We start from the raw sequence: 13,969 nt of genomic DNA, 5'->3' as shown, positions 1-13,969 counted from the left end.
GTATTTGGTTTCATAAACGTTGATTGCTTGCTGATAGCCCGAGATGTCAGTGGTTGGTAGACAATACCTAGAAATGCTTGGGATTAACCAAGTGAGTATCCCTGCACATAAAGCTGCGAGTATTGCGTTTTCTAGGTATGCTCTGAAAGTTCACATACTGGTAGTGTCTGTTGAACCAAAAGCAAAGCACTTTAATTTAAAATAGCAATCCCTGAGCATTGCACATCAGTTCCAAGAGACTGGGTTCAACTCCTGGGATAGCCTATAAGGGTTCAAAATTACACTGTCTCTTTCACATTTCCAAGGAAAAGATCTTACAGCACAGGACAGAGAAATCAAATTTCTACAGCTCATTGGTAGGAATGTTCTCCTGCAGATTTGGATTTTGAACCCATGTTGACATGGATATTACTCTACCAAATCAGACTAATGATACCTTTATATTGGACAATGTATATGAAAATGTAAGAACTTGATGACTGTGCTGTGATACTTCCCCAAAAATATTCTTCTAGTTTTCAAGTACTTGTCTTATGGAATCTAAAATCATTCTTATGTGTTTCACGGGATTTATCCCCCATTAGTTAGTCCCATTGGACATGGACAATCTTACAGTTTCTGCAAAGCACAGTGATTATAAACTGGATGAAAGGTTATCTTGTTTTGTTCATCTGAATAAGCCACCTTCCAGTTTCACTTAATGTCCCTTTGGTTTTGCATTGGAAAAGACAGTGAACAATCAATCAATCAATCAATCACTATTTATCTTCTCATAGCCACTCATAATTCTGTAATCTTTTATCATATTCACTTTGGTAATTTTTTTCCAAGCTGGTGAGTCCTAGTCTCCTTAGGTCAACAATCTTATGGAAGTTATTCTATCCATTTGATCATCCTTTTTACCCATTTCTGAATATCTTCCAGTACTACTGCAGTAATTCACCCTGTATTCAAGATCGTTGATTTATAACATGATGTACTGATGCTTTGCAGTTTTGCCTTCTATTCCATTTCTAATAATTCTGAAGTTTCTTTTTGCTTTTCTGACTACCACTCAACACAGAGCTAACATTTTTATAGAGTTATCTTTATAATCTCAATATTATATGCTCCCTGTCTTAAGAGCTAATAATCAGTTCAGGAGTCCATTACTATTTAGGTAAAATCAGAGCTTTGTTTTCCCATGTCTTTAATTTATATTAAAATTGTACTGAATTTCATTTATGCCTTTATTGCCCAGTCATTATTAGAGTTCATTTTCAGAACTTTCTGATCCTCATATTTATTAATCTTAACTGTTAGGCTTCACATTACTTTGAATACCTCTCGATTCAACCCCTTTTTCAGATCACTTATAGATGTAGGGGAGAAATGAATTTCAATGCTGTGTCCTCCAATCTGAAAGTTAAACAATTCTGCTTCCTACCATTTAATTTTTAATTCTATATATTTGCTTTTTTTTTTTTTTTAATTACATTTTAAAATGATACTTGCATGCATTAACGTAGAGCCTGTTCTATGAAACAGTGAATAAAACACTAGATAAATCCTTTTCTGGGGCATACCCTGCTGAGCCACAGACATAACTTCCCAAATGTTCATTGTCTCACTGGTCCTATGAATCTTACAGTCACTATTGCAGGCATTTTAACTTGAAAGGACACATTCATTCCTGCTGTTTAGTTTAATCTGTAGTCTAACATAGATCCCAATCCTAGCTCCAAAAGAAGTTTTGAGGCCAGGAAAACTGGTGTCTATATGGTGTCCATTTCAGAGGCACAATCAGAGGCACTATCCAGAAAATTTAGAAGAGTTTCTCCTTTGGATTTTTTCATCACTCCCAGCAGCCATGAATTAACGCTAGTGAACCCCATTCCTTGGCTCCATAACTCTCCCCATGCTTGTGCAGTGAATGTATGTACACCACTCAAGCTTATGAAGTCCACCAGGTGTTACAGTGCCTAAAGCTGTCCTCAGTAACACCCCAGTTCATTTCCGAATCTGACCTTCACGGATAAAAGAAGTATAACCTCCCATCTTTTGCTCACCAGTAATTTGCTCATACCTTTTGGTAAATGCATAGGAGCTCTTGTCTCATAAAAGCTATGCTGTCATTCAAATTCAGTTTTCTTCATTCCTAAACCAATTTAATGGCTCACCAAGTATAACCACTTAAATAAGCCAAAAAACTCATGAAAGCTTATGAAAAAGAAAGCTGGAAACACAAACCACATTTGACACTCAGAAAAATTAACTTTTTGTGATTTGTTTTTACAGGTCATATTCAAAGAACTATTGGGCTCTCTTGAAACTAAGAGACAGCATTAACTTAAGCTTGTGGAAATTTCTGATCTTACTGCGTGTCTTTCCTCGGCAGCTGTGTAGATAACACTTTCTTTTAATGAACACTTTGTGCATAATACAATGACTCTTAAAGAGGAATGAAACTGTAAGAAAAATGTACACGGTCATCTTAGAACAATATGTCAGTTGTCTAACATGAATAAAGCATTCTCTGACAGAAGAATGTAATTTTGGTGTTTATTACCTACCTTTGTTTCCTCCCTACCAAACCATGTCATTCATTATATCCTTTCTTCTTTTGCCAAGTGCCACTCCTGGTATTTGTTACTGTTTAACACACTAAAATAATATCTGAGTGTCCCTGGGAAAGCCTTCTTCCAGTCCCTTTAGAAGTGCTTGGCTGAAAAAATGTCTCAGTCTTGCTCAGTCGGTTCCTTGCTTCTTCTTCATGACTTCAGAAAGAGCTACTTCTGTATAATTTCCTTTCAATCCAGCAGAACAGGTCAGTAAGAGATCTCTTATGAATAAAATTCCTGCTCTATGCTCAGTCATATGAGCATTACGGTAGGGGTAGCATAGAACTCTATGAGCTCTGAACTGGCAGGTTTTCTGGTAAGTTTCATACGACTTGAGGAGGAATTTGGTCAGAGAAATGATGGAGAAAATGCTCATTGTACTTCACCTGTTCATTTTAAGAGAGAAAAATCTAAGGTTTGCATTTTACATTATCTGAATTCCACTTGGAATGAGGTTCTTTCCTTCTCCAGTGCAAGGGGCTGAGTAAGGATGAAAATTTGAAACATCACCTGGAAACCTCTTGTAAAATATTAAGACATGGATCATTTACATTACTTAAACCTTATACCTTACCCTGGCTAATTACTCATTTCCTACATATTCTTATTATATAGAAATCTAGAATGCTTAAAATAGCTCTTTCCAGTTGTTCTGATTGTTCAAGTGGTCTTAGACATTATTAATGGAGAGGATGAGAATCACAAAGCCTTAATGTGACATGTTTTTAATCAGAGTGCCATGAAAAAACCCAACCCTGGTTTGGTTTTTGTTTTGGTTTGTTTGTTTTCTTTTTTTTTTTTTTTTTCCCAAGTGACAGCAGATTATTACTTTCACTGCATTTAAATGCACATCTAGTAATTTCACATTATTTACATTTTAAAACCCCTTCCTGCCACTTAGTGCAATTTTATATTACAGTACTAATTTTACGCTAGCACTAAATTAAACTCCTTTCTGAAATGCAGCATGGAATTGCTCTCCTTTCTTTTAACTGATCTTTCTTCTACCTCATTTTTAATAAATTCCAGTAAACATTAAGTGTGCTACTGCTGCTTTCACAGAAGTATTTATATGACACTTTTATTCTGTTTTCAGACTAATAATCTGATTTAATTATGAATGATGCCAAGATTATAAATGATTGGGGTGTCTTCTGAAAATGCAAATTGATTTTGCATGCTTTTTCTCCTGCGTCTTTTTAAAATAGACTTAATGTTCCAAGATTGAACATCTGCTTTCAATAAAATCCTTAGGTATTTTCCCCAGCAATTGCACTGGTAACCTGTAATTTCTCTTTTGTTCACAGCAATTTCCATACTTTTTCCTCATCTTTGTTTCAGACCTATAAAAAGGGGCCATTAAATCCCTTGTCCATCTGATGCGTTTTGGTGTTTTCCTTGGGATGACGGACCACAAAGCTTGGAGTAATGTGCAGTAGTCATTCACGATATGGGATGAGCCACTCACTCAGGAAGTGTCAAGTCTGAGTGAGATCTGCCACTGCAGCTCTGTGTCTGTTCCTGCCAGGAGGGTGGGAAGAAGAGGTCACGTACTAATTCCCTTGGCCTCACTTGGTACAGGGAAACCAGTGTGTCACTCTGAAGCCTGCCTCTGCAGGCATTGTATATTGTGCATTATGTACATTGTGCACTGGTACAACAGAAAGCAAAGACTTCTGTGTAAGGCAAACAGCATAGTGACCTGTTTGCCCATGGCATGGAGCAAAGGTACAGAAGTTCCTTTCAGCTCTTCCCGTTTCAACCATTTTTGCATTTCAGGGAGAAAAATCAAGGACAGCAGGTATTTCTACTTCATTAGAAAAGGAAACGGAAGAAGCTTTTCTGTTGCTCCATCTGACCAGTTGCGGTGTCTCTGGGGGGTCTTTGGCAGAGTTAAAACAGGACTAAGACATATTTCCGTCCCTTTTGCATAGAAAAGTCCTCCAAACCTTCTTTGTCAAAGCTAATGAATAAGCCAGACAGTGAGAAAGGGTCAAGCTGAACATGGCTTTGTGTACACATAGACTTTTCAATGGATTCCAGGAATCTTAATGTATAAATCTGAGAGAAAAGTAAAATGCAGCCCCCCAGACAAACAAAAATTGGATTTAAATGCATTCTTTTTTTTGCTATATTAGCTTCCAGCGAAAGTAGTTATGCAAATAAAGCCCAGAAATAATTTACAGTAGTGCCTGAAAGAGCCAATATTCCTTTATTTTTCCTTTTTTTCCTTTTTTTTTTTCTTCATGGCCTCCACCCCAAACTTTTTGAGTAACTTAGATGCAGGCTAAGTAGGCAGTTGCCTGGGGCAGCCACAGCTTTAATACCTACATTTTCTTTGAAAAGCTTTACAGATTTTTCTGCTGAGGAGAGCAAGGAAATATTCAGGGCAGCAGTCACTGAGCAGCAGATGCTAATTCCCTCTCCTCCCCCTGCACAGTCCCAGCAGGATGAACAAATTAAGTCTTTAAGGCCTGTCTCCGACTTCCCCTCCCGTTCCCTCCAAACATTATCAGCTATTCAACCCAACATCAGTTATTCAACCCAGCTCTCTCCCTCGCTTTCCCACAGCAAGGAACGACCTTAATACAACACTCTTGGAGTGGGTAAATTTGGTGTTTCTCATGCTTTTGAGAAGCACGCAGCCAAACCAAGATGCAGGTAAATATTCAGCTTTCCTGAAGACCTTTAGAATCCTGGAAAGGAAAAAAAGAGAGGTTTTTCTTTTTCATTTAAATCCCACACTAACGAGGTTCTGCTGTGTGTTTGCCCTTTGTTCTGCAGTCAGATGACTTCATTCTCCAAGGCTACACTCTAGAAACTATCACAAAGTGTTTAGTTTAAAAATACTTTTAGTATTCCCTGCTAATCAGTCCCAAATCTGTTGGTGCATACTTATCACCATATATTTGTCCCGTATAATGTGCTTGTGATGTTTGATTTCATCTGTATTACTCCATACAGTTGCAGTTTTTATGGTGTATTACATTTTCTAAGACCTTTATCCATAAACACTCATATAACATACTGTTATTTGCCAAATACATTGACTTTAATTTTTCCATTGTTCTTCTTTGCATGTATAAAAAGAAAAATGAAGAAATAAAATATAAGACCAGTGAATCAGCTGATGATGAAAGTGTTAACATGAGAATTTTTTTCAATTTTCTGGGAAAAGTGGGAAATTACAGTCCTGGAAATTTTGACAGTTGTTTGCATTAAAAATTAATCATAATCAGAAAAATTAAGACAGTTTTGTTGCATCGGAATGCTTTCAAAAATAGAAAGTTTAAACTTCAATTTTTATGACAACACAATGTGTAGTGTAAATGGATTATCTTTACAACTCATTCATACCATGACCACCTGTTCAGTTCTCTCATGTGGCATCAAAATACTGGAGTTAGTGTACTCATCACTTCTGGAAGTGACCGAAATGTCATATTCCCATGGAAAATCAGAATAGACACAGCAAAACTGGAGACAGTATCTGGCCCAGCTGATGCTTTTGATTTTTTTTATTTTCCTTTACTAGTAACAATATTTCCATTTTATTTTTCAAGAAATTAAAAAGAATGGTTTGCAGTTATACACCACATTTCCTTCTAATGTTGCTCTCTTTTATTGTGATTAGAATTTTACATTAAGTGTTAATGCTTTTTACTAAGAAGCAGGTTAATTGTATCATCTAGTTTCAATTAGCTTTAATAGAGTGCATGTATGGCTTCAGAGTCTATTGTGCATATCCTCACATAGATGGGGAAATGGAGTAAAAGCTATTATTTTGGTGTCCTGATAAATTACTTTCCATATTATGTTAGATTAACAAAATGCATGACTAATGTCCCATGTACACATGAGCTGTGACAGCATTTCTGAGTGTTAATAAATCTGAGCACTGGCTGATGTCCAGTTCTTTTTTTATGGTAAACGCAAATTAAGTCCACATCTTCTCATTATACTTAGTAATTTACTTCTAAATGCTCAAATCTAGTCGTTATTGTTGGCAACCTTTACACTGTAGCTTTCCAGACTGAATTAAAAATAATAATAAAGAATAAAGTAATGATTGTATCTAGACTGGGACCTGAAGATTATTGTTCTTTCTGAAAGCACATTGCAGTCATAATAAACAAATCAATGGCTACAGGTAACACTTTTTTGAATCACAGTGGACAGATACTGAATTTGTTTTCAAATTTCACCAGTATTCAACAAAAAGGTTTTTATATGGTACCTGGAATATATGGCTTCTAGAATAGCTAACTTTACACAGAAAATAGTATTGTCCTTAGCATGTGCTCTTGGGTTCAGAATCATGATTTAATGGCACTCTCTTTTGTGTTGCTGAGGTGACTACAATCCTAGAAAGATGTTCTTAAAATATTTACTGACTCCCAGAGTCCCTGTGCAGTAAAGAAGTGCAACACTGTTGGAGCAGAGGACAACATCATTTGTCTTAGTGGTAGACCAATTCTTGCACTGACAGCAGACTGTAGTGAATCTTTGCATTCAGAAAACAAGCATCTAGGTCTTTCACCTGGTGCAAATGAATATAGGAAGTAGGGCATTTTCACAAGTTGAGAACTGGACTTTGAATCTACAGCTGAAACCATCCTAAGTACAATATAGATAAGAAGCAGATACAGTGGGTAGATCATGATTGGAAAGCAGTACACCTATGATTGTGGCATAGGATACAGAAATTATTCATCCTCCACTGTATTTTGCAATCCGGCCTTGGGTCACAGAAAAGGCTGCTTCCTTTATGGTGCAGTAGACATGCTCAGGCTGCTTCAAAAAATATATGTGATCCCAATATTCTAGATGTGTCATATATGAAAGGCATAAAAATTCATAGTGCTTTGCCTTGAATATTACAGTTTGGCAATGCTGAAAGAGACTATGTTTAATGGGAAGGCTAATGCCCTATGAGCTCTTCTGTTAAGTCTGTTCAACCCATGTCTGAGTATTTGATGGCTGGGCCATAACATACAGTGACTTATTATTTACTATTATTTTGCACCTATCTGATATTAGTGAATGTCACAAACAAGTGCTGCTGCTGTTAACCCAAAGAATTAGGTCAATTATGCATATATCTCCCCAAAAGGCTTGTCTTTGAAAAATCTTCATAGTCTATTGGTAAATGATGAACAAATTAGCAAATTGAATCTGACAATAATACTTCAGTAGCGATTCTTAACCATTTTTTCATGTCAACATGATTTTAAAGAATATAAAATATTAAGGGGAAAGAAGGATAAGAGTAGTTTATTCTATGGGCTAGTATTCTCAGCTGCTTAAAGGATAAGAAGTCAAAGATCATAGAATCATAGAATCGTAGAATCATAGAATGGTTTGGGTTGGAAGGGACCTCAAAGATCATCTAGTTCCAACCCCCCTGCCATGGGCAGGGACACCCTCCACTAGACCACGTTGCCCAAAGCCCCATCCAACCTGGCCTTGAACACTTCCAGGGAGGGGGCATCCACAACCTCTCTGGGCAGCCTGTTCCAGTGCCTCACCACTCTAACAGTAAAGAATTTCTTTCTAACATCTAATCTAAATCGACCCTCCTTCAGCTTAAAGCCATTACTCCTTGTCCTGTCATTACACTCCCTGATAAACAGTCCCTCACCATCTTTCCTGTAGGCCCCTTCAGGTACTGGAAAGCCGCAACTAGATCTCCCCGGAGCTGCCTTTTCTCCAGGCTGAACAAGCCCAACTCTCTCAGCCTGTCCTCATAGGAGAGGTGCTCCAGCCCTCTGATCAGCTTCGTGGCCCTCCTCTGGACTCCCTCCAACAGCTCCATGTCTCTCCTGTACTGGGGCCCCCAGAGCTGGATGCAGTACTCCAGGTGGGGTCTCACAAGAATGGAATAGAGGGGCAGGATCACCTCCCTCGACCTGCTGGTCACACCTCTCTTGATGCAGCCCAGGACACGGTTGGCTTTCTGGGCTGCAAGCGCACACAGTGCCGGCCCATGTTGAGCTTGTCATCAATCGATACCTCCAAGTCCTTCTCCTCGGGGCTGCTTTCAATCCATTCCTTGCCCAGCCTGTAGTTGTGCTTGGGATTGCGCTGACCCATGTGCAGGACCTTGCACTTGGTCTTGTTGAACTTCATGCAGTTCACATGGGCCCACCTCTCCAGCCTGTCAAGGTCCCTCTGGATGGCATCCCTTCCCTCCAGCGTGTCGACCACACCACACAGCTTGGTGTCGTCGGCAAACTTGCTGAGGGTGCACTCAATCCCACTGTCCATATTGCTGACAAAGATGTTGAACAGTGCCGGTCCCAGTACCGACCCCTGAGGAATGCCACCCGTCACCATTCTCCACTTGGACATTGAGCCATTGACCACAACTCTTTGAGTGCAACCATCCAGTCAATTCCTTATCCACTGAGTGGTCCATCCATTGAATCCATGTCTCCCTAATTCAGAGACAAGGACGTCGTGTGGGACAGTGTCAAATGCCTTGCACAAGTCCAGGTAGATGACGTCAGCGGCCCTTCCCTTTTCCACCGATGCTGTAATCCCATTATAGAAGGCCACCAAGTTTGTCAGGCACGATTTGTCCTTAGTGAAGCCGTGTTGGCTGTCACCAATCACCTCCTCAAGATAAAAATAACTTGACAGTTTAAATAGTAAATATATACTGCATGTTGTAGAGACAGCAAGTTCCTTCCAGGCAAAGGTCCAAATTATTTCGGAGAGACCGGGGTGGTTGTAATTTAATTATTTGACAGAGCTGGAACCTCTGAAGAGCTTCTTTGTATGTATTGGTGAGAACTCTAATTGAAGCAGACAATGAACAGGTCAGAGCTTACTGAGACTGATTAGCTGCATCACCTGCCCTGCAATTATTATTACTGCTCTTGAGGCTTTTAATTGAGAGCGCTTTCCTCAAGAAGTACATACGTAGTTTTCCAAGAAGGCTTTTCTTCCCACTCTGCTTAGGTGTCTAAATATTGCCTAAATGTGGACTCATCACCTTTATCTAGGAAAAAATAGACCTCTGGAGGGGGTGTTTCAACTCCTCCTAAAATATGTATCTAAGATGAACTGGTCTCTGAAGGTGTCATTTCTCACCATTGGCTTCAGAAGAAACCTAGGGTGATTAATGACTTATATTTAGACATCTCTTGAGATAAAGCTTGCCATTGGTATGTTTTCGTTTAAGATTTCTTTGCATGTGAAGAGAAAAATAGGTTATGTATAATACTAGTTTTGATTTGCTGTCTTTGAAATCACCTGGTCAACTATTCGATATGCAAAAAATCCCAAATAATGACAGAGGTAATGACTGTACTTGTGTGCTAAGAAGTCATTGAGAAAAGAAAGATAGATCTGCTCTATTTTCTTTTACACTGTTCTGTGAGAGAATGTTTTCCTGTGATTAAGTTCTGGTACATTTCTAAATAAAAAGGCTAACTATTATGTTTTTATGACAGAGCTATCTCTGAGTAGATAGACCACCATTTTTTTTCATACATTGTAAATTCTCTTAAATACGTGTCAGAAACTTTAGCATTCTAGTAATGAACACCTCTGATTTGAAAAGCTATGATAGATTCTGGGGATACAGACTGGGATTATCTACAGTGGTGAAAAGGAGGGCTCCATTTTTTTCCTCACAGATTACAGACCTGTATCTATGTTGGACAAAGTTTTCAAAAGCAATCACTGTAATTAAATCAAGAAACCATACATGGATTTCATTTTAACGTTATGTGCCCTTAAGCTATTCCACACTAGACACAGAGACATCTAGCTGAAATACACATCTCTGGCATCTAGTTCATTTGTAACACAGGTTATCATACAGTTTATAATACCTGACCTGTATTATTTTAGAGATGCACATTAAAATTATTTCACACATATCCCCCCCCCGCCCTCCTCCAAATTCAATGTTTCTTCCTACCAGCTATCCACAAGACTTAGGCTCTGATTAGTCAGTGGGCTTGTTTACATGTGCATCTACATGACATTTCTTGAAATAATTTAGAATACTTCTGTTTTGTTCCCATATTACATTTTTTAAATATAAGTCTATTAATTTTACAAACTTCTCTCCCCCTTTTCAAACCATTTTTGCATATTTTATTACAGAGCTTACTTTCCTAGTTAGGCATCAAACATCTATCACAGCAAAATATTTAAATGCTTAATAATCACAGTCTAGAGCTATAAGTATTAATGAGTTCATTCCTCCAAATTTAAGCACTGCTTTCTTTTTATTCCCTTTTCTTTCCCTGTTAAATCCAATTGGAGTCAGAACTTCCTAAATCCTGGTCTACAACCCTGTTTTTTACTGATTTAAAATTACATATTGCACTCTATGGTGCTAATCCAATTTTACAGTTTTGTGCTTTTTATAGGAGCAAATGATTATGATGTAGGTTAAAGTGCATTAAAATTCTGGTTGTGTTGAAAGTTGTGACAGATCAGGTAAGGAGATGAAAAGGGAATTCTTCAGGGCAGAAAGGACAGTGTTATGTGATGTAGGTGAATCAGATACATAACAAATATTTCATGTTTTTTGAATAGGAGGATATCACAGTCGTATAAGAACATTTCCACTGGAAGTCCTTCATTAAAAGGAGTCCAATATGACTTCTTACGTTTCAAAATGTTAGAGTAGGAGAAGTGATAGCTTCCCACCACAAGCAGAAGTAAATGATCATAGAACCACAGAATGGTTTGGGTTGGAAGGGACCTCAAAGATCATCTAGTTCCAACCCCCCTGCCACGGGCAGGGACACTCGCCACTAGACCACGTTGCCCAAAGCCCCATCCAACCTGGCCTTGAACACTTCCAGGGAGGGGGCATCCACAGCTTCTCTGGGCAACCTGTGCCACTGTCTCACCACCCTCATGGTGAAGAATTTTTTCTTTATATCTAATCTAAATCGACCCTCCTTCAGATTAAAGCCATTACCCCTTGTCCTATCACTGCTGGCCCTTGTAAACAGTCTCTCTCCAGCTTTCTTGTAGGCCCCCTTGAGGTACTGAAAGGCTGCTATAAAGTCTCCTTGGAGCCGCCTTTTCTCCAGGCTGAACAACCCCAACTCTCTCAGCCTGTCTTCATAGGAGAGGGGGTCCAGCCCTTTCATCATCTTCGTGGCCCTCCTCTGGACTTGCTCCAACAGCTCCATGTGTTTCCTGTACTGGGGACCCCAGAGCTGGACGTGGTACTCCAGAGGAGGTCTCATGAGAGTGGAGTAGAGAGGGAGAGTCACCTCCCTTGACCTGCTGATCACTCTTTTGATGCAGCCCAGGGCACGTGTGGCTTTCTGGGCTGCAAGTGTGCATTGTGGGCTCATGTTGAGCTTTAATCAATCAACATCTCCAAGTCCTTCTCCTCAGGGCTGCTCTCAATCCATTTTCTGCCCAGCCTGTAGTTGTGCTTGGGATTGCGCTGACCCATGTGCAGGACCTTGCCCTTGGTCTTGTTGAACTTCATGAGGTTCACATGGGCCCACCTCTCAAGCCTGTCAAGGTCCCTCTGGATGGCATCCCTTCCCTCTGGTGTGCCAACTGCACCACACAGTTTGGTGTTGTTGGTAACCTTGCTGAGGGTGCACTTGATCCCACTGTCGCAGACAATTTAGCTCAAAACTTATTTAAATGTATAAAACTGAAAGAAGGGATTGCAAGTCAATTGGCAGCATGCTTTGTTAAGCATCATGAGTTAAAAATAATCACCTGTAATGGCATTGAGGAAACAAAGTCACAGTGTTGCTTTCTCATCCATTGAAAAGTGGAAGGAAGACAGACTACCAGGAGTTAGTTTGATTTGTAGCAAGAAGAACAAGAGTGAAGGAGCTTTTTTCAGAAAAAATAAAAACTAGAAAATCAAGGAAAACAGTAACAAATTCTGTATCAGTAATGCCTTTTTCTTTTGATCTGCCTTTTCTGTTTAGGTGTGTAGGCCTTCTCAGCAAGGCCTGTCTCTTCCTGTATGTTTATACAGCACCTAACGCAATGCATCTCCTAAGTGATGCTTTAACAAAAATAGTAAACTGTTGTTCAAAACCATGTATTGAATCCACATTTTGGATTAGTAATTTGTCCTGATTATATTATAGAGTAAACTTTGATTTTGGAAATTCTGGGATAATCTTGTAATAGATTGAGAAAGGTAAGGTTTCTACCTTGTATTTGAGCAGCTGCAATGAAAATTGGACACAAACTCTTGTGCGGGTCTCAGACCCTTCTTCTTCTATTGTCAGATGAACATTACTGTTCAGTATTTTAATTGTCAGCACAATACTACTTTATTTTAGTCATATACATGCTCCATGAAAAGAAGCATCCATCCTTTTAAGTCTGGACACTCCTTGATATGACTTAGAAATACAATAAAATAGCATCTTTTCTTCAGTTATTGTCCTGAATCAAACTCCAGTGGCCAAGGGCATAATTCTGATTTTTTTAGGTCTGCCTTTGGAATTCTAGCTGTTTCTATCAGCTCAGGAAACACATTTCACCACTCACTCCCTCAAGAGCAGCAACTTAGGGCCATTTTGCTTGTGTCTGGGGAGAACTGAAGCTGCTAGACAGAACTGAACAGGATGGATTCTGATACTGGACCAGAGTTTTGCCATATTTTGCTAGAATTAGAAGCTCAGTTTGCTCAGACAAGGCACAGACAACAGTCAGGGTTTTATGCTGATTTATTTCCCCTTATTTTTTGTAGTGTATTGACATTGCCAGCTCTCTTTGCCTTTTCTGATACTAAGTAAATTGAAATCTTCATGCTAATTCTTTGAATGGTACAAAATACAGATAATTTATTAGTGTGTGGTACCCATCATGTGCATTGATCCAGGACCACCCTGCAGTACCACAGTTGTTTCACATCTATGCAGATCCCGTGTTCTTTAGCAAGACCAAGAGCAAATTGTTGAGAGTCACAGTAACTTTGTGTATGTGAGCCTCTGTTTTGCTAGTGATCCTGTAGCATTCTGAATGGTCGCTTTAAAAAAAAAAAAAAAAAAGAAAAAAGTTAATTAATTCATACTGTCTAGAAGAGAACATGGCAAAGATTGAGGCAATGTGGAAGGTTTGAAAGGCCCAGCATGCATTAAACAGCATAATAGGGAGATAACTCTGGCAATTCAGAGGCCAGAAATAAGGCAGAAAGTTAATTTTTGCCCCGACTGCAAAACTTTTGAATTCCTGTTCAAAACTGACATGAAATAGAAGAGTTTCCAAAGTATTTTGGTGGTTTGCTTTTTTAGTGGAAGAAAAACTAAGTCACCAAAAATTTTGTCCCTGCAGGGCCAAAGCCCATGATCAGGAGGCCAGCCAGCTGTGGGAGAATGAAAAGGTTACCTCTCACTATCCTACATCTCATA

General features: G+C 39.0%; 1 non-coding gene across 1 annotated transcript; it reads right to left on the bottom strand.

Moving 5' to 3' along the window:
• Positions 1-9,619: 9,619 nt before the first annotated feature.
• On the bottom strand, positions 9,620-9,735 carry LOC129205470 (small nucleolar RNA ACA64). Its single transcript, XR_008576755.1, has one exon. It is a non-coding gene; the product is annotated as a small nucleolar RNA ACA64 (small nucleolar RNA).
• Positions 9,736-13,969: the final 4,234 nt, after the last annotated feature.

This window comes from Grus americana, chromosome 3 (genome assembly GCF_028858705.1).
Source record: "Grus americana isolate bGruAme1 chromosome 3, bGruAme1.mat, whole genome shotgun sequence".
NCBI lineage: Eukaryota > Metazoa > Chordata > Aves > Gruiformes > Gruidae > Grus > Grus americana.
This window is presented reverse-complemented; position numbering and strand designations above follow the sequence as displayed.